The 21088-nt window shown below is 48.0% G+C and overlaps 1 protein-coding gene across 3 annotated transcripts in view; it reads right to left on the minus strand.

Annotated features, from left to right (window-relative positions):
- PLS1 (plastin 1) overlaps positions 1-21088 on the minus strand; it is a 455585-nt gene that overhangs the window by 211599 nt on the left and 222898 nt on the right. The gene's annotated exons all lie outside the window — the stretch shown is intronic.

Below are 21088 nucleotides of genomic sequence, written 5' to 3' on the forward strand. Positions count from 1 at the left end.
GAATTGATAGAAACACAGGTTCCTGAAGACAATTTCTGAGCAGCACAAGGCAGGCTTTTGAGAGTTGACCAACTGGGGCTATACATGTGCAACCAAAGGGCAGGTCTTTTGCAGTTAAATGAGGGGTTCTGGGAAAAACTGAATATAAAAGAGGGACATCACAATGGGCCAGGGAATAGAACATGTTTATGGGAGCGATTACGGGTGGAGTTTGTGAGCTGGACAATAGATGGAATGGGAGGTTCTGTGTGATGTTTGTTCTGGGTTAGGGATTACAAGGGCATATTGCACTGTTAAATCACTACCTAGTGTAGGAAGCTGGCTCTTTATACAGTATATTAAAAAAGGTATACCCTGCAAACAGTGCATGAGTTCCATTACTAGTGAACAAGGGTTTGCTCTAGAAGTTACAAGGTGCTCTTTTAGGGGGCAGCCTTAGGAATATCAGAGAGAAGTGTTACACATTTACTACAGGTACACAGTCAATAAATGATACACACGACTCAATAAGGGGATCCACACCAATTTATAAAAATAACAGGTATCTTTATATATATTTAGGCACCCGCATCAATGTGATCAGGTAAGTACGTTTTGCAATAGAGTTTATCACAGTTTTGAAAAATCTTCGAAACACCATAGAGCGACAATCGGCAACACAAGAGACCGAATTTCGACAGTCAAAAGTTGCACTTGTGTCTGCTGAACTGGGGAGTGTTGTCTAAGTCCAGATTGGTTGCCAAAGACAGACACAAGCCTTCACCAAGGGATACCGCTGGACTCAATGTGTGCGGTGTTCAGTAGCCCAGACGCAACTGGCTTTCTACTGGCTCACACTGGATTTACAGGGACACTGACCCCTGTGGCCAAAGTCGCCCCACTGAGGAATATATGCAAGGACACCCCCATCAACCACATTGTACCGAGCGTATGTTTCAGCATTCTCAGCAACCTGCATTCCCAGAAAAGGGGCACTTCATTGAAGTCTAAGGTGGTTTTGATGTAAAGTGTGTAACTGGACCACAGACTGCTTTAGTGACCAGGTAACTGTTCAAATGCTCCTTTTTGGCCCCCCTTACCTTCTCCCTGTATCTTCAGAACTCTCCTGTAGAGTATGTCACCTTGATGTCTAAAAATTAATGAAAACATGGTCTACTTTTATAAATTGTTATCAGCTTTCTTTCCTGTTCTGTGACTTTCTTAGGTCCTTGTTTGGTGCTTCTAAAGATTTTTAACTAGTTCCATTGTTTAAGCAGTGCTGCTTGAAGCCACAGCTACCCATAGTTTAGCTAAAGGTTTTACAAATGAGCTTGACTGGGCTCAAGACAGTTTTTTGAGTGTATTACATGGTAAGGTTGCACAACCCTATCAGTTAATACACCACAATCCTCACAATGTTGACACTAGATAGAACTCAGTTGCGCAACAGTAATCCCCTAACATTTCTGCCTTTTCCATGTGCTGATGTGCAACTCCACTACAGTCTGAGTCCAGTATACAGGATCAGCCCCTTGTGCTTCTGAGCAAAATAAAAAACCCTTTTTCTTGGGCACAGCACACTGGTGACATGAGGCAGGTGCATAACTGTGGACATAACGTCTTTGGATGCACATAAATCGAAGAATAAATGAGAAACTTTGTGGTGAAATTAAAGCTTTTAATTCCTAGCTTTTTTCGTTAGCAGCTTTTTTAATCTAAAATTACAAGGTTTGTGTAATATGCCTAAAAACGAATTAACATGCTATACATGTCCTGACCCAACATTCTGGCATATTTTCTTTTGTATGGACTATAAAATCTGCTGACAAGCCCTTTACAGCATGTAGCCATGTGACTTGGGTCTTGCCTGTGATGTCACACCTGAAAAGGCAGAATGGAACTTTTCACAAATTAGCTGTGTTCCAACAGAGGCATTTACATTGAGTAGCAGTTGATAATATCCTTTGTTGCATCAGTAGCACCCCAAAACTGGCAGAACCAACCCCCCCATCAGTGGACTACCCACAAGAACACCTTTGATGATCAGAAGGTGTGAAAGCAGACAAGGAGCTCTGCGACAAGCTCTAGATTTGCCTCCAAGTTGAATCTGTAGATGTTTCTCTTAAATCTACTGACCAAAAGGCAAATATCACTAGATATAGTGGAGCCCACATGCTGTTACTGTAGGTTGAAGTGTCTCTAGTCAGGAACAGTCTACCTTTATTCTATTTAAGTCTAGAAAACTATACTTGTATAGTGCATACATTGAGCCTTTTGTTCTCACAGCAGACTTGGACCGTGAAGACTTACATAATTCCTAAGAGGAGAAGATTAACCTGCTCTAAGGGCTCAGTCTCGCTCTTGAACTGCAAATCCATAACATGGATTGAACAGCCAACCCCACAACTTTATCCCTGGGGAGAGGAGAATAATATTGCCTGAAGTCTTGTCTGTTTTTTCTCCTTTTGTAGGAAGCAGTTTAGAGAAGATGATTACTCCAAGGACAGTTCCAAATCCCCAAGACCAGTAGGAACCTTGCTGTGTGCCGGGCAAATTGAGAGCCTTTGGGGTATACACTGTACCTGCATTGGGCCTGTTGCTGGTCATTTGATCACTAGCCTGAAAACATTCAAAGTCCAAACACTCTCCAGAATTTAATACCCTCCCCAACGTCATCTGGGCACAGAACATTGCACATTCACATACAGAAAGCCTTCAACATTTCCACAAACAAATTACATGACCCTGTCAAAGTAACTGGCTTTACCCAAGGTTACCAGCCTCTGTGAACACTTCTATTCTAATTTACAAAGCAAAATACTTTTCAAAAGTACCACCGACACTGGGCAATGTGGTGGTGAATTTAGAATTAATAAGTTGTTCAGCTGACATGAGTAGTCCTAGTCAAGCTTCAAATTAGCTTCCATTTTGCATGGCATAAAAGCATATTAAAAGAAAGTAAATTGAAAATAAATTAATTATTTGGTATTGTTAGCAGATTCTTTACGGTAAGAACGCTGTCCAGTTATAGGAAACAAAAAGTGTATTATTCTGCTGGGAGAAAATGAGACAGCACAAAGAAGCACAAATCAACTGAGGAACTTTGGAATCCAGTGCAGAGGTAGAGCTGATAAAAAAGCCTCATTTCATGACTTGGATCATCTTACCAGCAAACCACATGTTTGGGTAAGTGGAGGTAGAAAGAAACTGGAGTCAATCTTTGCTTAACAAATCAAAAAAATAAATAAAAACAGAAAAGATATTCATTTTTGTGAGAATCTAAAACTCATGACACAATTGAAGCTTTCAGATTAACTGCGTTTTTAGTTTTTTGGTGAGAGGCAGTTGGCCTCAAAGGAACAGACGTTTGATTGGGCCCCAATCTATGAGTGCGGTACATCATTTTGTGCTTTCAAACTAATGTTTTATGCCAGACTTCTGTCCTGTATTAACTAACTTGTGCATGAATAACAGACTTCAACTAAAGAAACAACAGATTCACTTAGGTGAAACAGGAACATTGGATCTATTTGCTTTGCCAAAATATCTACCTACATATCATACTCATTATCGGTTAAAGACCCTAAGCTGAAAAATATCCATTGTGAAAAAGGGTGATCTTGCATCAAGTCACTTGTAGGCCCCTGTAACAGCTAGTATGTGGTGTACAGATTGCTGAGAGTGTATCATGAGAACTGTGTCATCCATAACAGGTCTCATCTTTGAAAGGATTTTTCACAGGTAGGTTCATAAGCCTTTACAATGTCAACTTTTCCCTAGCTTGTATTGTACTGTAGAATAACACTTACGTAGTTCTTATTAACCCTATGTGAGGCATTGAAGCTCCTGCTTACATGGGTGTCATGCAACACCATCCAGGGTGAGTGACTGGAAGGTAGGTATCTTTGATTTGATCCCATGTTGGAAGTGTTTCCTGATCATAAGTGAGGATGACTGAGGTGCAGTTATCATGTTACTGGAGGCAGAGCTTAAATGGCCATTTTTTATTTTTGGTAAACTGGCAGCACTGAGCAGCTCTGCTGTTCCCTTTAGAATACTGCTTATTGTAAAGAAATGCCTCTTTTTTGCATGTTTACCCAATATTTTTGGACTGATGCTACTTGGTTTTTTTTAACGCTAAAAGTGCACTGAGACCTGCTACCCAGAACTCAATGCACGTGTTCTAACCCTATACAAATTGCATGTTGAATTGGATACACCCATTGACAAGGAATTACTTACCTATATGTCCCTAGCATATGGTACCCAGTGTAGCCAGGGCATGTAAGGCAAAATGTCCACTCAGGGCTGCAGTACTGTTTGTGCCACCCTGTGTGTGACAAGTTACAAAATGGCCCCACGCCTGCCACTGCAGACTGAAAGGATAGTGGTTTCGCTGCCAACTCAACTTTGCCATTCACTCCAATGGCAAACCCACCTTATGGCTTAACACTATATGTAATCTTCCCAAAGGAAGCTGTATAAAGCCCTCTCTCAGGGAGCTGTATTTTGTTAGGTAAGACATATTTGTGTTATGTCTTAACAGCAACATTTCCAGATTGTGGTTTTGCTGTAGATAAAGTTAGTAACCCCATTGGCTAACACAGGATAACCGGCTGCCATTCCAACCCGGCTAACTCATCAATGGGACTACCAAACTGGGTCATGTTGTCGCGTAGGCTCTCATTATTCTAATGAGACTACTGGATTTCGAGCTGCATAATCGCCTGCGGTGTGGGAGACTGAGTCTGACCCACTACAGGTGACACCTGTTGCTTCAATCTGGGTTTTGCTCTGGCTAACTAGCAGTGCCTCATCTCCACCCAAGGGCAGGATGATGAGGCAGCCGAGCGCATGACATAATTGATTTCTCAGGGAAACTGTGGTCACTCAGGTCTCATCCATTTCTCTCGGTTACATTAGTCTCACATACACAATGACAAACAGAGGCAGTATATGTTTCAATAATGCTTTAATGAAGCAACTGCATCTTAGATAGCAAATCATGGGCTGCAATAACCAGGATGATACAGCATGACAAGATTAAAATGGTGACAAGGAAAGTAAAGCATAGAAATAACGCTATCATGTTGTCACTAGAATCAATAGACTAACTCATACCTAGGCAATTCTGGAGCACAGTGTTTTAAGCACTAATTTTGCCCTTCAGGTTCCCCTGGTAAGACATCATCCCTCATACCTGAGCAAAAGCGTGATGTCTGCATAGGCAGTTGTAGCGAAGCATTCAGCAATCAGCATACAGTTGTGGTTCTCTGGCTGGAATTTCCCTCTAACATATAAGGGACAGGGAAGTGTTTTTATAATAAAACAGCTGATGTTCTGAGAAAATGTCCGTATGTAAGGATGTGTGTTTTCTATGAATGTCAGAGACAAAACTTTATACCACGTTCATCAGCAACCTATCTTACTGCAGCCTTGGAAGAAGCACAGAGTGAGCAAGAATGTCTTGTTTGAGAACAGAGTGCTGGCCTAGGCAAAAATAGCTAGATAGAGAGAAAATAAAACAAGACCGTAAAAGTGGCTCCTGTAACAATAATAAATTGAAGCCAAATAAAATATATCTAGGTTAAAGTACACAGCGGCAAGCCTAGTATTTTAAAATAATGTGTATGAAGCTATAACTAAAATAGCTACAGAAACCCTCCCCTTGTTGGTTGAAGGTGGTTCAAAGGCTAAATACATATAAAAAGCCACTAAAACTCAACGTAAGATGTATATGTAACAAAGGTCAATAAAGACAAGTTGAAAGGACACATGAGAATATAAAAAGGACAATTTAAAATGTTAACATGTGGCATAAAAGGGGACGGAATTCAGAGTTATTTTTAGAGTTTCCAATCTGTTCCAGGACAATGGAGGACAGGAAATCTTCCACTTCGGCAGGTGTTGAAGTTGGAAAGGCATCGTCAAGAAGGGCCAAGGAGCATTTGTGTTCCATAGCCTGAGCATCAGCCAAAGCGGAACTCCGTAATGTGCCCAATAACGAGTTAAGAGCCGCATCCTCCAGGAAGGGCAACTCATAAGCAGCTTCCCTTAGCAAATGCGCCCTCAATGCGCAAGTCTGGTAATGAGTCCTCAGCAAGAACATCAGCAGATCAGCATCCAATGAAAGCAAGCGCTGCGTAGAAAGACAAAGTTCCAGTGCATGTTCGAAAAGGCACCAGCAGCACCGAAACACAGGATGCATACAATATAAAACCGGTCTGAATGACAGAGACCAGTCACACTCCAATTGCTCCAAGAGTGTTGCTCCAAAATACTGCATCATGCGTTCACGACACAGCTGCGCTGATGGGAGTGCTTTCATTTCTCCTTGTTGCGGCGGGACAGCCATTGCGCATCAAAAATTATCAACAGCAAAACGCCAACAATTATAGCCAAAGTTATTGTAAAACCCCCAACAATGCTGGAGAAAATTGAGTGGATGGCTGATGGTATTAAGCCGAATATGGAGGAGAAGGTGTGAATAAAACCAGAACCAACAGCCTTGAAGAAATTTGCAATTCCAGTAGTACTAGACGCATTAAATATTCATCCCATGAGTTCACCAAGTGTCTCGGAAAGTTTGTACTTAGAAGGGACTGTATCTCTGCTGACGACCTTGCCACCTTAAGTGCGTAGGTCTCGCATGCAGATGTGAGAGCCACATGTTTGTGAAACAATAAAGCCTTGAGTCCGCTCAACTTGTCAAAATTCACATTAGAAGTAGCAATATGAGGCCAAATGTCCGCTACCTCTTTTATTCTAGCGGGAGGAAAAAGTACGTTCCCGCAGCATGTAACAATCTTAGAGACCCAAACAACATAAACTATTCCGGCTCGCATCCCACAACAGTCTTCCCATTGAGGAGGACATAGCTACAGTTAGAAAGCACCTGGAATGTAGGTCTAATCAAGGGGACTGGAACTCCCTTCAAATAACAGGCTAATTTTGCAGCAGACGCGATACACGCCCCATGGAAGGACAGCTGTTTACAAACCAACGAATGGCTGACAGAAGTCTTGCAATCACTACCGCTAAGAGAGACTTCTTTCATGCCACTGAGACATTTGGACGAGAAGGGTAGCTCCCACACCTCCTGGATATAACTATCTCCCAGCCTTTCATATCTGCCTACCGGAATGTGTTTTACACAGGAGGTGAATTGAAGTGTGGAATTAGGCAGATTAATGACCCTGTGTATTAACCACTCAGCAGATGGTATTTCAGCCACAATAAAAGGCAACTTTTCTAATTTTTCGATGTTTACCATGACATAAGTTGCTTCTTTCTTAGCCATTAGTTGTTGTTGTCGCGTTAAATTAAATGTAGAAAATATGTCCCTTGTGCTGACGTGTTGCCAGGGAACGCGACCTGCCTTCAGTGTTTGAAGTGTTCAACCCAACTGCATAATGGACCTTAGCTGACTCTATCCATGGTGTAATGAAGACATATCTGTTTGTATGATGTCTATTGCAGAAGAGGCGATGTTATTCTAGGTGTATATCCGGTCTAACAGGGTATTAATCACATTATCTACAACAGCTAATGCCTTCTGTAAGTTTTCTTGATCTATTTGCCTTAACCGGGCAGCAGCTTCTTGTTGGGAAAGTTTCCAAATTTCATTATATACTTCATATAAGAAGCGCTTTCTGCATTGTTTTCTGGGGCCTAACAGAAAGTCATGTAGGTCGGTGTTATTAGACAGGAGACTGAAGTGTTCTCTAACACCGTCTAGTGAAGAACTCTTTAACCATTTATGGCATAGTTTCCCTACACTATATGTTGTTATTATACCCGCATGTTTGGACGATAAGTACCGAGGGTCCAGCCTACTAGTTCTAAAACCCCGAGTGGAGTTTAGAAAACGTTTATGACACCCAATGGTATCTATTGGCCACAATAACCACCCGCCAAAACGTGACAGTGAAACATTAAATGTGCCATTCTGGACCCAATCATCGAGCTGGTCTTCAGTTGCATTAATATATTTTTGCCATTTATAAAATGTAGCAGGGGCAGGTATACTGGGCGTGTTCAATTCCTTAATCTTTGCTAAGCCAAAACAACTTGTTTGTTGTGCAGTTTCATTTAAACATATCATTTGAACAGGTATCAGGCATGCTCTAAATAAAGCTTCCTTTCCCCATATTTGCCAATGTCTAGTTCCCCACACACTTTTTAAGTCAATCGACTTCAGCCAATATTCATAGCTTTCTATCGTCAACCGGGAAACAAAGGAATCCAAATAAATACATTTTGCATGTCAATAATATGTGTATGTTTTCTGTAGGTAGCAATTTAAAATAATATGACTCAGCATTTTTAACATCATGTCCAGAAAAATATGTAAACTTTTCAGAATATGTTTTAGAACTCCCTTGTGGGGGAGTTGGACAATGTTCCCATTGCATGTAATTAAAACAGTCTTTGGGCTACTTGCTCTGTGGATGAAATGATGCCCATAATAATTATAGCAAAACATATCACCATAATTCTCCTTAGATTGATAAACATCTTCGTTTTCAAATACAGTATAATACTGCAATTCAGTCATCATAGAATTAACTGTTTTCACATCCCAATCATCAGAAACAACTCCTGGTACTATTATACAGTATCGTTCATTGAAAGTTTAAACACATCTGGTATTTGAATGACCTCTGTAGGGCTGTATATATCGAATGTTACTTTATCCCAAACAATCTCATCAGGAAGTGGTATGACTGAAATGTTCACAAAGGACAAGTCTCTGGGGGCCTTGTGGGAAGAAAAATGTGGTTTTAGGACCTCATCCACCAGTTCAACTGTTGACTTTTCAGGAAGAAAATGACCATATATTAACAAAAAGAAGGCAATGACAAATCCAATCCAAAGCAGGAAAGCTAGTACAGTCAAAGAAAGCCACAGATAGTTCCATGGAAAAACAAAGTAAGTTACTTTAAGCCAATTTATCAGCTTACATGTTTTTGACAGTTCAGGTGTCGAAGAGGCGAATGAGTCTGAAACGTCATTGTTGATGTAGGCAAAGTATCCAGAAGCAGTTCGTGCAAAAACTGGAGCCGTATTTGTCGTGGAGTTGGTGTTTCCAGCGGTGGCACTGAATAAATGGCACCATCCGTTTATGTTGAAGTTGTATCAAATCGATCAATTATTTCTGTATTATTTGATGTCAGTGGAACTAATGCAAGATCATTTTCCACCCTCCCCAAGTTCGGAGAGGTGTCAGTGTTGCTGCTCACAATTTGTACAGGAACTTCTTGACCAGTAGTGAGAGGGATTCGGGAACTACTGGCTGTTCCTTTTGGTCGGCTGTGCAGGATCGGCCACATGTAGTTTGACATTGTCGATGGAGACAAAACAATTTTCTTTGGCACCTGCCAACGGTGGTAGAATGACAGTTCTGGTACTGTGTATTCCCAAGACTGGGACTGATGCACGATAAGAAAGACCAAATTCCTTTTTCACACCAACCTTTTCACTTACTAGATCCCCAACTTTAGGAATCCAGCCTGTAAGCGTTACAGGTACATCCTTAATTCCGGTGCAGGCAGCACTGGCAGAAGCGCTGTCGTCATGGAACTGTTGCAATTCCTGTAAGACAGTGACATGTTCATTTATGTCAAAAGGTGCTTCTGCCGCCTCCACGCCAGGACCATCAAGATCTGGAACATACATTTGAGTTCCGAAAAGGCACTCATAAGAAGTACGACCCACCAGGGACCTTCAAGACAGATTGTTAAGTGCTTTCTGGACTCCATACAGGTGACCCGTACCTAAGACTCTGGCTGTTAAGGGTTGCTTTAAATCACGGTTTAATCACTCCATGACACTATTTCCCTCGGGATGAAATGGAGACGAGTACTGGAGTTGGACCCCCAACCAAGCCATGGCATCCCTGAATGCCCTTGAGGCGAAAGCAGGACCCTGGTCCGAGCAGAAGCCGCAACTGCATATGTACCGATAAAGGCTCGCAAATCTTTAATAACAGTCTGAGCGTCAGCCGAGCGTTATGGCCACACCCATAGAAATATGGAACAGGAATCAAGGAGCAGGAATCAACAGCGACTAAAATGTATTTGTATGTACTGTCTGGTGTTAGGGGACCGCAATGGTCCAAGTACACACATTGTAAAGGTTTGTTGGAAATTAGGAGGGGTGTCTGCAGTGGGCATCTAGCAGTGGAAACTTTAATTTGTTGGCAGATATCACAACAAAGGACATACTGCTTGGCTTCCTTGTATAGGCCTGGCCACCAAAAATGGGCTTGTAACAATGATATTGTGGCCGCCACACCAGCAAGGGCAGATGCTGCCCCCTCATGCGCTGCTTTAATCAATTCTGGTCTTATATCTTTACTAGGAATTTCTCTAACCTCTACGCCTGGTATCTTAACTTCAGCGTTTAGTCAGCCTCTCATTCAATAGAATATGTAGCAGGAAATGCTTTTGGATAGGGCGTACCATCAGCCGTAACTTTCACTGCAGCCCATATATCTTCTTCTGGTTTCGCTCCTGAGTGGGTTACTGCAGCAACAGTGTCCGTAGCAACTGCTAACTTTGCTGCTTCATCTGCCAGTGTATTTCCAGCAATGTGTATTCCAACGCTTTGGTGTCCAAGTGTACGTACAACATGGACATTTGGTAGTATTTCCTTCAGATCCGCTACTTTCCCCGACAGAAGTTTGTGTTTAATGGTGTTGCCTTTAGAATCTCTGAACCCATTTTGGTGCCAGTAATGCAAGTATTCATTGAAGGACTGGACACAATATTATGAATCACAAACAATCAGCGTTGGCTGTGCAGGGTCCGTATGTTCCAGTGCCATCACCAGAGCTTTTAGCTCTGCTAGTTGTGCAATCCCCAACGGTTTGCGTGTATGTATGTTGGGGACAAAATGTATTACTCTCCACATAGTCATTTACGACTGCGCAAGCAGTGGAATATTGATACTTTGTGCCAATTGCAGGTTGTGCAGAGCCGTTGGTGTACATGACTCTTTGATATTGATCAATAGGCAGTGTATTTGCAGGAACTGGGTATTCTAGTTCATATTGCAAAAATTCTTGAGTTTTTAATTTTAGGTCAAAAATGTAGTCTACCTCAGAGGCTGACAAAGATGTGGCCAATTGTATCCAACGTGGATGTAATGCTTTAGCGTTAGGAACACTGGGGGTGATTCCAACCCTGGCGGTCGGTGATAAAGCGGCGGCCAACCCGCCAACAGGCAGGCGGTCAAAAAAATGGAATTCTGACCCTGGCGGGAACCGCCAACACAGCCCGCCACTTTAACACTCCGACCGCCACGGCGGGACAGACAAACAGCGCGGCGGTAACCGCCAACAGGCAGGCGGCAGACAATGTACCGCCCACAGTATCACAACTCACCAATCCGCCACCTTTTCCGGGGCGGGAGCCCCGCCGATAAAAACACGGCGGAAACAGACTACGAACGGGAAAACGCTCACCTATACACACTCCACGAGGACGGAGGACAGCATGGAACCCAAATTAAACATCCTACCAGCTATTGTCTACCTGCTCATCTACCACGAGTACGAACTCCGGCGCAGAAGACAACGGTGAGTACTGCACCTACGACACAGGGGAGGGGGGAGGACGAAAGGTTACGGGCACACACATACGCCCACCCCCCCAACTATCAACATACCAATGCAGAGCAACAACTGAGTGACACCCCCCAAACCCCCCTGAAAAATGCAAAGACATAATAAAAATGTTAATTTAAATTTATGTATAAATTAGGTTCATTGAAGTCATGGAAAATTATCGATATGAAATATCAAAGCAAAAATAATGAACAGTGCGAAAGCTATGTACATAGTCAATACGTCCTGCTCAGTGTGTCAAATATCCACAGTCCGTGGGCCAATGTCTACCAAACACATGGGCAAAGCCCACACAGGAGACCTGAGTCCGTTGGAGAGAACACTGCTGGGGCATCAGATGACAAAACTACAGGCACCTCAGGGGGAAGGGAAGGGGGGCACCTCAGCCACATGAGTCCACGACGCCAGAACCACGAAGGGGCCACCATGCCCACTGTGCCATCCTGGGGAGTGCAAAGCCACAGTCTCTCAAGTCTCTACAGTGGGTGGGTTGCCCACTGTGCCATCCTGGGGAGTGCAAAGCCACAGTCTCTCAAGTCTCTAAAGTGGGTGGGTTGCCCACTGTGCCATCCTGGGGAGTGCAAAGCCACAGTCTCTCAAGTCTCTACAGTGGGTGGTTTGCCCACTGTACCATCCTGGGGAGTGCAAAGCCACAGTCTCACAAGTCTCCACAGTGGGTGGTTTGCCCACTGTGCCATCCTGGGGAGTGCAAACCCACAGTCCATCAGGTGGATTACAGACTCCACTGGTCATGGAGGAGGCAGGGTGCCCAGAGTGCAGCGTGAACACTAGCTCGACACAGAACCGGCCCTGTCAATGGGCCAGCGGAGCTTGACAGGAAGGGCCCAGCGGAGCGGTGCTTGAGAGGAAGGGCCCAGCGGAGCGGTGCTTGACAGGAAGGGCCCAGCGGAGCGGTGCTTGACAGGAAGGGCCCAGCGGAGCAGTGCTTGAGACGTCAGGGCCCAGCGGAGCGGTGCTTGACAGGAAGGGCCCAGCGGAGCGGTGCTTGACAGGAAGGGCCCAGCGGAGCGGTGCTTGACAGGAAGGGCCCAGCGGAGCGGTGCTTGAGACGGCGGGGCCCAGCGGAGCGGTGCTTGACAGGAAGGGCCCAGCGGAGCGGTGCTTGAGACGGCGGGGCCCAGCGGAGCGGTGCTTGAGACGGCGGGGCCCAGCGGAGCGGTGCTTGAGACGGCGGGGCCCAGCGGAGCGGTGCTTGACAGGAAGGGCCCAGCGGAGCGGTGCTTGACAGGAAGGGCCCAGCGGAGCGGTGCTTGACAGGAAGGGCCCAGCGGAGCGGTGCCTGAGACGGCGGGGCCCTGTTCAGCGGTGCCTTTCTTCACGGCGGGGCCCTGTTCAGCGGTGCCTTTCTTCACGGCGGGGCCCTGTTCAGCGGTGCCTTTCTTCACGGAGGGCCCTGTTCAGCGGTGCCTTTCTTCACGGCGGGGCCCTGTTCAGCGGTGCCGTTCTTCACGGCGGGGCCCTGTTCAGCGGTGCCTGTCTTGTCTATCAAGGGAGCCAGACCTGGCCAGGACTCCCTGCTTAGTCGCCCTCCGACCGTGCAGTTGCTGGACCCTCCTGTGACAGAGTCCTGGGCCCGTGGGTGTCCTCCGTCACACCCGGGATGGGGCTTGTGGGGCCCTCCTGGTCCGCGCCCCTGCTGGCTGACTTCTCCGCCCTGCTGCCCTTGCCCTCCTTCGATGAGGCTCTCTGGCCCTTGCCTCCCCTTGATGTTGTGGCAGGTGACGGGCCACGACTTTGCTCCTTGGGGGCAGCCGTGTCAGCCTTCTCGCGGCGGCCCTTGGTTTTACGGGTTCTCTTTCCAGGGGGGGGGCTGGCTGTCCCCTTGCTGCTTGCTGATGTATCTGTGCTGGGAAAGGGTGGACTCCAAAACCCGTGCACAATGGTCAGACTTGATGCAGGGCTGGTGGTGGTTGAGGTGCTCTTCGGACTCTTACCAGATGGAGGGGGTGGGTCAGGTGGTGCAATGAGGTCAACTTTGGAGAGGAAAAGTTTTTTAGGAGCAATGGGAAGGGTAGGTGCAGTGGGTATGGGAGTGGAGGAAGAGGATGTGGTTGTAGGAGAGTCAGGTGTGCTGTCTTTGGGTGCAGGTGCTTGTGACGTAGGCTGTCATGAGGTGGTTGGCTGTTGTGTGGGTGGCTGCCTGCGTTTGTGTGTTTTGGAAGAGGGGGTGACAGACACAGTGGGAGAGGACACAGGGGACGTGTAAATGGCAGTGGGGGTGGTGAGTGCACGTGTGCGGACTGTACTGGAGGGTGTGGTGGTGATGGAAGTACTGGCTGATGGTGGTGTGCATGCAGGTGTGAGTGGAGACGTCACAGGGAGGGAGGAGGGAGACGAGGAGGAGGGGGACACAGAGGTGGTAGTGACTGTTGCCATGTCTGCATCTGGATGTTGCTTGGGTGAATGCTTGTGGGATCTGTGGTGCTTATGTCTGGATGAGCTGCCCTTGGGTGTTGAGGTGTGTGCAGGCTGGTCTGATGGTGTGGATGGGATAGGCTGAGGAACAGGAGACTGGGAGACGGTGGAGGCAGTTAGAAGAGGGAGGCTGGAAACAGGGACAATGGCTGCCGTCAGTGCTGAGGCCAGAGCATTGAACGATCGTTGATGGGCAGCCTGACGCGAATGAATGCCCTCCAGGTATGCATTGCTCCGATGCACCTCCCTCTCTATCCCCTGGATGGCATTCAAAAGGGTAGACTGCCCAACAATGATGGTCTGTAGGAGGTCAATGACCTCCTCACTGAGGGCAGCAGGGGTAACTGGGGCTGGGCCTGAGGTGCCTGGGGCGAAGGAGATGCCCGCCTTCTTGGGCGAGCGGGCACGGAGCGAAGGCTGAGGGGCTGCTGGGAGGGCGGAGCTGGTGCGCTGGGTGGCGGCTGTACCTGTTGAGGCGGGGGGCACGGATGTTGCCGCCACCGCTAGGGAGCTCCCTTCCGAGGACGTGTAGGTGTCGCTGGTGTCACCACGGGTCCCCGTTGTGGAGCTCCCCTCGCCCTCCGTATCACTGGTGACCTCGGTGTCTGTAGCATGGCCCACCGGGGCCTTGTGAGTTGCAGCTCCCTCGTGCTCCGATGCCAATTCTCCTCCGCCTGATGATGCTAATGCACACATGCACAAGAAGATAAAGAAAAAGGGTGGGGGGAGAAATAAAGACAGGTTGAGTGCATGCATTGTCAACACCGTTGTCGGAGAGGACAGACACAGGAGCCTCCAGCACTACGCCGCGCAATCGGGGTACACTACTCAGTACTTGTGACTAGGCCTACAGGTCTATGGACAACAAATGCACACATGGGTGATGCTGGACCATGGATTGCTGTACTTGGCACCCTACAGAGGTGGGGGGCGGGGGCACAGGGCCATGCCTAAAGGAGGGGACTACACTACAGAAAGCGCCCTGGTCTAATGTCACCCACAGCCCTCCTCCCCCACCCAGACACCTCCACTGCGCGTAAAGATAGCAGAATGTGCTGGTACTCACCCCCTTGTGTCTGCTGTGATGTCCTCACGCGCCCATCCAAATCGGGGTAGGCCACCGCCAGGATCCGGGACATCAGGGGGGTCAAGGTACGACTGGCACCCCTCCTACGTTGGGAGGCCATCCCCAGCAGTGACTCGGCGGTCTTCCTGGTCCCGCGGCGGATGTCCTCCCACCTCTTTCGGCAGTGGGTGCCCCGTCTATTGTGGACCCCCAGGGCCCGGACTTCCTTGGCGATGGCACGCCAAATGTCGACTTTCTGATGGGCGCTGACCTATTTGACATGTACAGGGTGGGAAAGGAAATTTCATCATTTTTCTGCATGTTAGATGTGATTGCCCCCCCCCTCCCCAACCTTGCCATGTGGCACATGCTCTCATCTGTCGTGCCTTGCACTCCTCATTCGCTCCCCACCCCACCATCTTACATCCACCATACACAACCCAGGCATAGCCCATTCAACGTGCACCCAGTGTACTTACCTGTTGGTCTGGAGGACCGTAGAGTAGCGCATACTGGGGCAGGACCCCATCCACAAGTTTCTCCAACTCTTCTGAAGTGAAGGCAGGGGCCCTTTCCCCAGTCGCAGCAGCCATTGTCTCTTCCAGACCGAGGTCACAGCAGCACTTGCAGTATAGGTCCTCTCCTGTGGATGATCAGGTCTCGAATGATTAAGCAGATAGAAAATGGCGGTCACGCCCACGGCGGTGCGTGCCGCGGCGGTGCGTACTGCGACCGCCGGCGCACATCGTCATTGGCTACTGAAACCCATAGGGTTCAATGTTAACCAATGCGCCTTCGCACTGCGGTCTTCGACCGCCTACCGCCACGTTGTGCCACGCCAGCGCGTTGACCTCACATCCCACTGTCACACTTCTCAGGTCAGGCAGCCGCCATTACAAGGGCCCACATGGCTTAATTTCTACTGCGTCACACAGGCCTAGGCCTTGCATTGCCACTCATACAAGCCTTTCAATGCATAGCGATTCGTGTACTGTGCAAGCTGGGTGAACGTACCTGTGGGTTGCTTGACTCTGTACTCCATGTTGTCCTTCCTAGGCACCGTCCGCTGGGACTTGCAAGGAGAAGGATGAATCCTCCCGTGTACCGACCGCTGGTGGACCTGTCGACAATGGAAGAACAACATATTATTCTTCGATACCGACTTGACCGAGCCACTATACATGAACTGTGTGCCCAGCTGGAGCCAGACCTGATGTCCCCCATCCGCCAACCCACAGGAATTCCCCCTCTGGTGCAGGTTCTGTCAGTACTCCATTTTTTGGCAAGTGGGTCTTTTCAGACAACAGTGTCCATGTCATCAGGGATGTCTCAGCCTATGTTTTCTAAGGTTTTGTCCAGAGTGTTGTCTGCCCTGATGAAATACATGCGGAGCTACATTGTTTTCCCTGAGGATGGTGATTTGGCCACTGTGAAGGGTGATTTCTATGCCCTTGGACATATCCCCAACATCATTGGTGCCATTGATGGGACCCATGTGGCTTTAGTACCCCCAAAAGACAATGAGCAGGTGTACAGAAATAGAAAAAATTACCATTCGATGAATGTCCAGGTGGTCTGTTTGGCTGACCAGTACATCTCCCATGTAAATGCCAAGTTCCCTGGGTCAGTGCATGACGCGTATGTCATGCGAAATAGCAGCATCCCTTATGTGATGGAACAGCTACAGAGACACCGTGTGTGGCTAATAGGTGACTCTGGTTACCCCAACCTGCCTTGGCTATTGACCCCAGTGAGGAATCCCCGGACCAGGGCAGAGGAACGGTAAAATGAGGCCCATGGGCGAACTAGGAGGATTATAGAACGGACCTTCGGGGTCCTGAAGGCCAGGTTTAGGTGCCTGCATATGACAGGTGGATCCCTAATGTACTCACCAAAGAAGGTGTGTCATATCATCGTGGCCTGCTGTATGCTTCACAATCTTGCATTGCGACGCCTGGTGCCTTTCCTGCAGGAGGATGGTCCAGATGGTGGTGTTGTAGCAGCTGTGGAGCCTGTGGAGAGTGAAGAGGAGGAAGACGACGGGGACGACACGGACAACAGGGACACAGTTATACAACAGTATTTTCAGTAGCACGCAGGTAAGAATCACCCACGCCATTTTACATTTACTTCTGGCCTCCTGCATCTCTACTTTCTGTGTTTCCCCCCAGTTACTTTTAACTGATTTTTGACTTTCCCTTCCCTTTTCAGAGCTGTATGACCCACTGCGTGACTTCTGCTTTGTTTGCCCATGGACTAATGCTTATTGACATTGGTATGTTGTCATCACAATGTAACTGAACATTATTGCACTGTTATGTGGAATACATTTGTTAAGAATACAAGCAGACTCCTGATTTTTGAAGCGCAATTGGTGATTTATTTTAAGTGCTACATATAGGTCCATGATAGTAAAATGGTGATGGGTGGGGGTGGAGTCATGTCCATGGCAGAGTCGAGTTCTCAGTCTCACAGGTGCATTGTCCATATGCCTGTGGAAGGATGGAGCAGGGGCTGTTTAAGGTTTGACAGGGTAACAATGTGGGACAGTGGGATGACATCAGGGGGTATCTTATGCTGGCGGGGTCTTGGCATCCTACTCTGTCTTCTTGTGTGATCTCAGGTTCCGCTTGCAGGGTGGTTGATCTTCAGCAGGAGGTGGGGTTCTGGTGGCCTGTCGTTGTGTGGGGGCCTCCTGTCCACTAGCGCCGGCGGAGGTGGTAGGCTGTTCGTGGTCCTGGCTAGTGACAGGGGCCCTTTGGGGAGCCACATGGTCCTGCAACGTGGTAACTATCTGGTTGAGGGCCAGAACGATGGTCCCCATTGCGGAACCGATGTTCCTGAGTTCGTCTCTGAACCCCAGGTACCGTTCCTCCTGCTGTGCCTGGATCTCCTGGAACCTGGCCAGTACCGTCGCCATCGTCTCCTGGGAGTGGTGGTATGCTCCCATGATGGTGGTGAGGGCCTCTTGGAGAGTGGGTTCCCTGGGCCTGTCCCCCCCCTGTCGCACAGCAGCCCTCCCAGTTCCCCTGTTTCCCCGGGCCTCTGTCCCCTGGACGGTGTGCCCACTACCACTGCCCCCAGGTCCCTGTTGTTGTTGGGGTGGTGGGTCAGCCTGGGTGCCCTGTAGTGGCGGACACACCGCTGATTGACGCGTCCTGGAGACAGAGGCATGGGCCCGCTGGGTGGGAGCTGTGCTGGTATTCCCAGAGGGGGTTGGGTCTGCTGTGGCCTGTGTCTGTGTGTGGGGAACCGACTGTCCAGAGGTCCCCGATGGTCCGGGCTGGTCATCAGGTTCTAGGTCGACAGAGCTGCTGTCATCACTGGAGGCCTGTTCTGGGGGTGGGATGGACAAATCTGGACCCTCCTGGCCGGTGTGTTGGCGTTCGTGCCCTGCAGGGGTAAAAGAGTATGGTTATTGCTTCTGTGTGTGCCATGGCGTGCGATTTGTGGGTGCCCTTGTCCCCCAGTGCTGGCATTCCCTTGTGGGAGGAGTTGTGAGGGTGGTTTGTGGGGGGGGGATGGGTATGTGCAGTGGTCATGCTTAGGTGATGGGTGTCCATGGTTTGTGTTGGCATTCAGGAATTGGTGTTGGGTGGGTTGTGCTGGTGAGACATTGGCAGAATGGATGTGTGCTGGGGGGTTGGGGGTGAGGGTGGGGGTGTGGGTTGGCATGCTGGTGGTTGGGGGGGGGTGAAGTAGTTGAGATTAGACTTACCAGAGTCCATTCCTCCGGCTACTCCAGCGAGGCCATCAGGATGTTCAAGACCTCTTGCTCCCATGCTGTGAATTCGGGTGGAGTGGGTGGGGGTCCGCCGCCAGTCTTCTGCACAGCGATGTTGTGTCTTGACACCATCGACCGCACCTTCCCCCGTAGGTCGTTCCAGCGCTTTCGGATGTCTTCCTGATTTTTGGGATGCTGTCCCACAGCGTTGACCCTGTCGACGATCCTTTGCCATAGCTCCGCCTTCCTGGCTATTGTGGTGTGCTGCACCTGTGTGCCGAAGAGCTGGGGCTCTACCGTAATTATTTCCTCCACCATTTACCTGAGTTCTTGGTCCGAGAACCTGGGGTGTCTTTGGGGTGCCATGGGGTGGTGTGGATGAGGTGTGGGGTGGTGTTTGTGGTGATGTGAGTGGTGGTGTGTGGTGATGTGTGCGTAGATGTGGTGTGGGTGATGATGTTGGGTTCCTGTGTGTGTTGTGGTTTGCGTTCCCTGTGCTCTCTCTCTGTGTGTATTGCGCCTTGTCTCTGAATTTCGATTTGTGGGGGTTTGTGGGTGATGTGGGTGTGTGTTTTATATGGTGATGGGTGTGTGGGAGTGTTGTGTGTATGTGTATCAGGTGTGTGTATTTGGAATTGTCCAATGTGGCTGTGTTTTGTATGGGTGTGTGTATTTTGAGCGCGGCGGTGTGTACCGCCAATGGAATACCGCGGTTGAAAGACCGCCGCGTGGATTCGTGGGTATTAATGGCATGGGCGTGTTTGTGTTGGCGTGACGGTGGAGGTTTGGTCATCTCCAGTTTATCGCTGACGCTGATGAGGCGGCCTTCCGTGGATGTCGTTTTTTTTTGGGGCGGTTTGGCAGTTGTGGGTCAGAATGACCGTGGCGGTTTACCGCGGCCGCGGCAGTATAATGGCGGTCTTCTGACCGGCGGTAAGAGCCTTTTACCGCCGAGGTCAGAATGACCGCCACTACTGCCTTTTCTGACAGCCTTAAGAGCTGGGATTGGAGAAATGACTATAATGCGTTTGCCCTGGGCTAGAGGTCTTTCTTTAATGACAGCCATCTGAACAGCAATAAGAATATTCTCAGTGGGAGCAAAGCGTTGTTCTGCTGCTGAGTACAAATGTGATTTGTATGCAATTGGGACAGTTTCACCCTTATTAAAAGTTACATAGGTAAAACCAATGGCACCAGCAATTACTCTGATGACCAAGTGTGTTTTGTTGTCCCGTGTGTGTTTGACTGTCCAAAATGTACTTGAAAAGTTAGGACGTATTAAGTCATATAAAGGTTTTATGCGTGTCGCATAATCTAGAATGTAAGTTCTGCCAAAATTTAGGAAACCCAATAGAGACTGGAGTTTTTAAATCGTATTTGGAGGTTGTAATTGTGCGCATTTTTCTAAGAATTGTGGCACTAGGCTCTTTCCTTCACTCAGTAGCTCATATCCCAGAAAGAGGATGCTGAGGAAGGCTATTTTTGTTTTTTTTAAAGTTGAATTTGTAGCCAAATTCAGCAAATCCCACAACAATGCGGGCTTCCCGTCTTAAATGTTGTAGTAGTTAATCACCTGTGAGATAGATATCATCTACATAGGACAATGCTTCAGGGTCAATGTCATGCAAAATTGCGGTCACACGAGCTGCAAACAGTCCTGGACTGTTCTTGTACCCCTGGGGTAAACTACAGAATGTTTCCTGGGAGACTAGTGTGCTGAAACTTGTTAAGTCTTGTTAGACTTTTCATCCTTGGCGTGGTCTCCCTTAACTTTTTGCCTCTGTTTCCCAGGTTGTTGATGTGTGCTGGACGCTGTTTTTGCTGTTTTTGTTACTCTGAGCACTTTACCACTGCTACCCAATGCTAAATTGCAAGTGCTCCTATACAAAATGTATATGTAATTGGCTTATCCATGATTGACATATTGGATTTACTAGTAAATCCTTAGTATAGTGCACTAGAGGTACCCAGGGCCTGTACATCAAATGCAACTAGTGGGCCTGCAGCACTGGTTGTGCCACCCACATAAGTAGCTCTGTAATCATGTCTCAGACCTGCCACTGAAGTGTCTGTGTGCAGTTTTACTTGTAAATTCGACTTGGCAAGTGTACCCACTTGCCAGGCCTAACCATTCCCTTTTCTTACATGTACGACACCCCTATAGTAGGCCCTAGGAAGCTCCAAGGGCAGGGTGCAGTGTTTGGTAAGGTAGGACATATAGTAATGTGTTTTATATGTCCTGACAGTGAAATAT

This window comes from Pleurodeles waltl, chromosome 11 (assembly GCF_031143425.1).
Source record: "Pleurodeles waltl isolate 20211129_DDA chromosome 11, aPleWal1.hap1.20221129, whole genome shotgun sequence".
Classification (NCBI taxonomy): Eukaryota; Metazoa; Chordata; class Amphibia; order Caudata; family Salamandridae; genus Pleurodeles; species Pleurodeles waltl.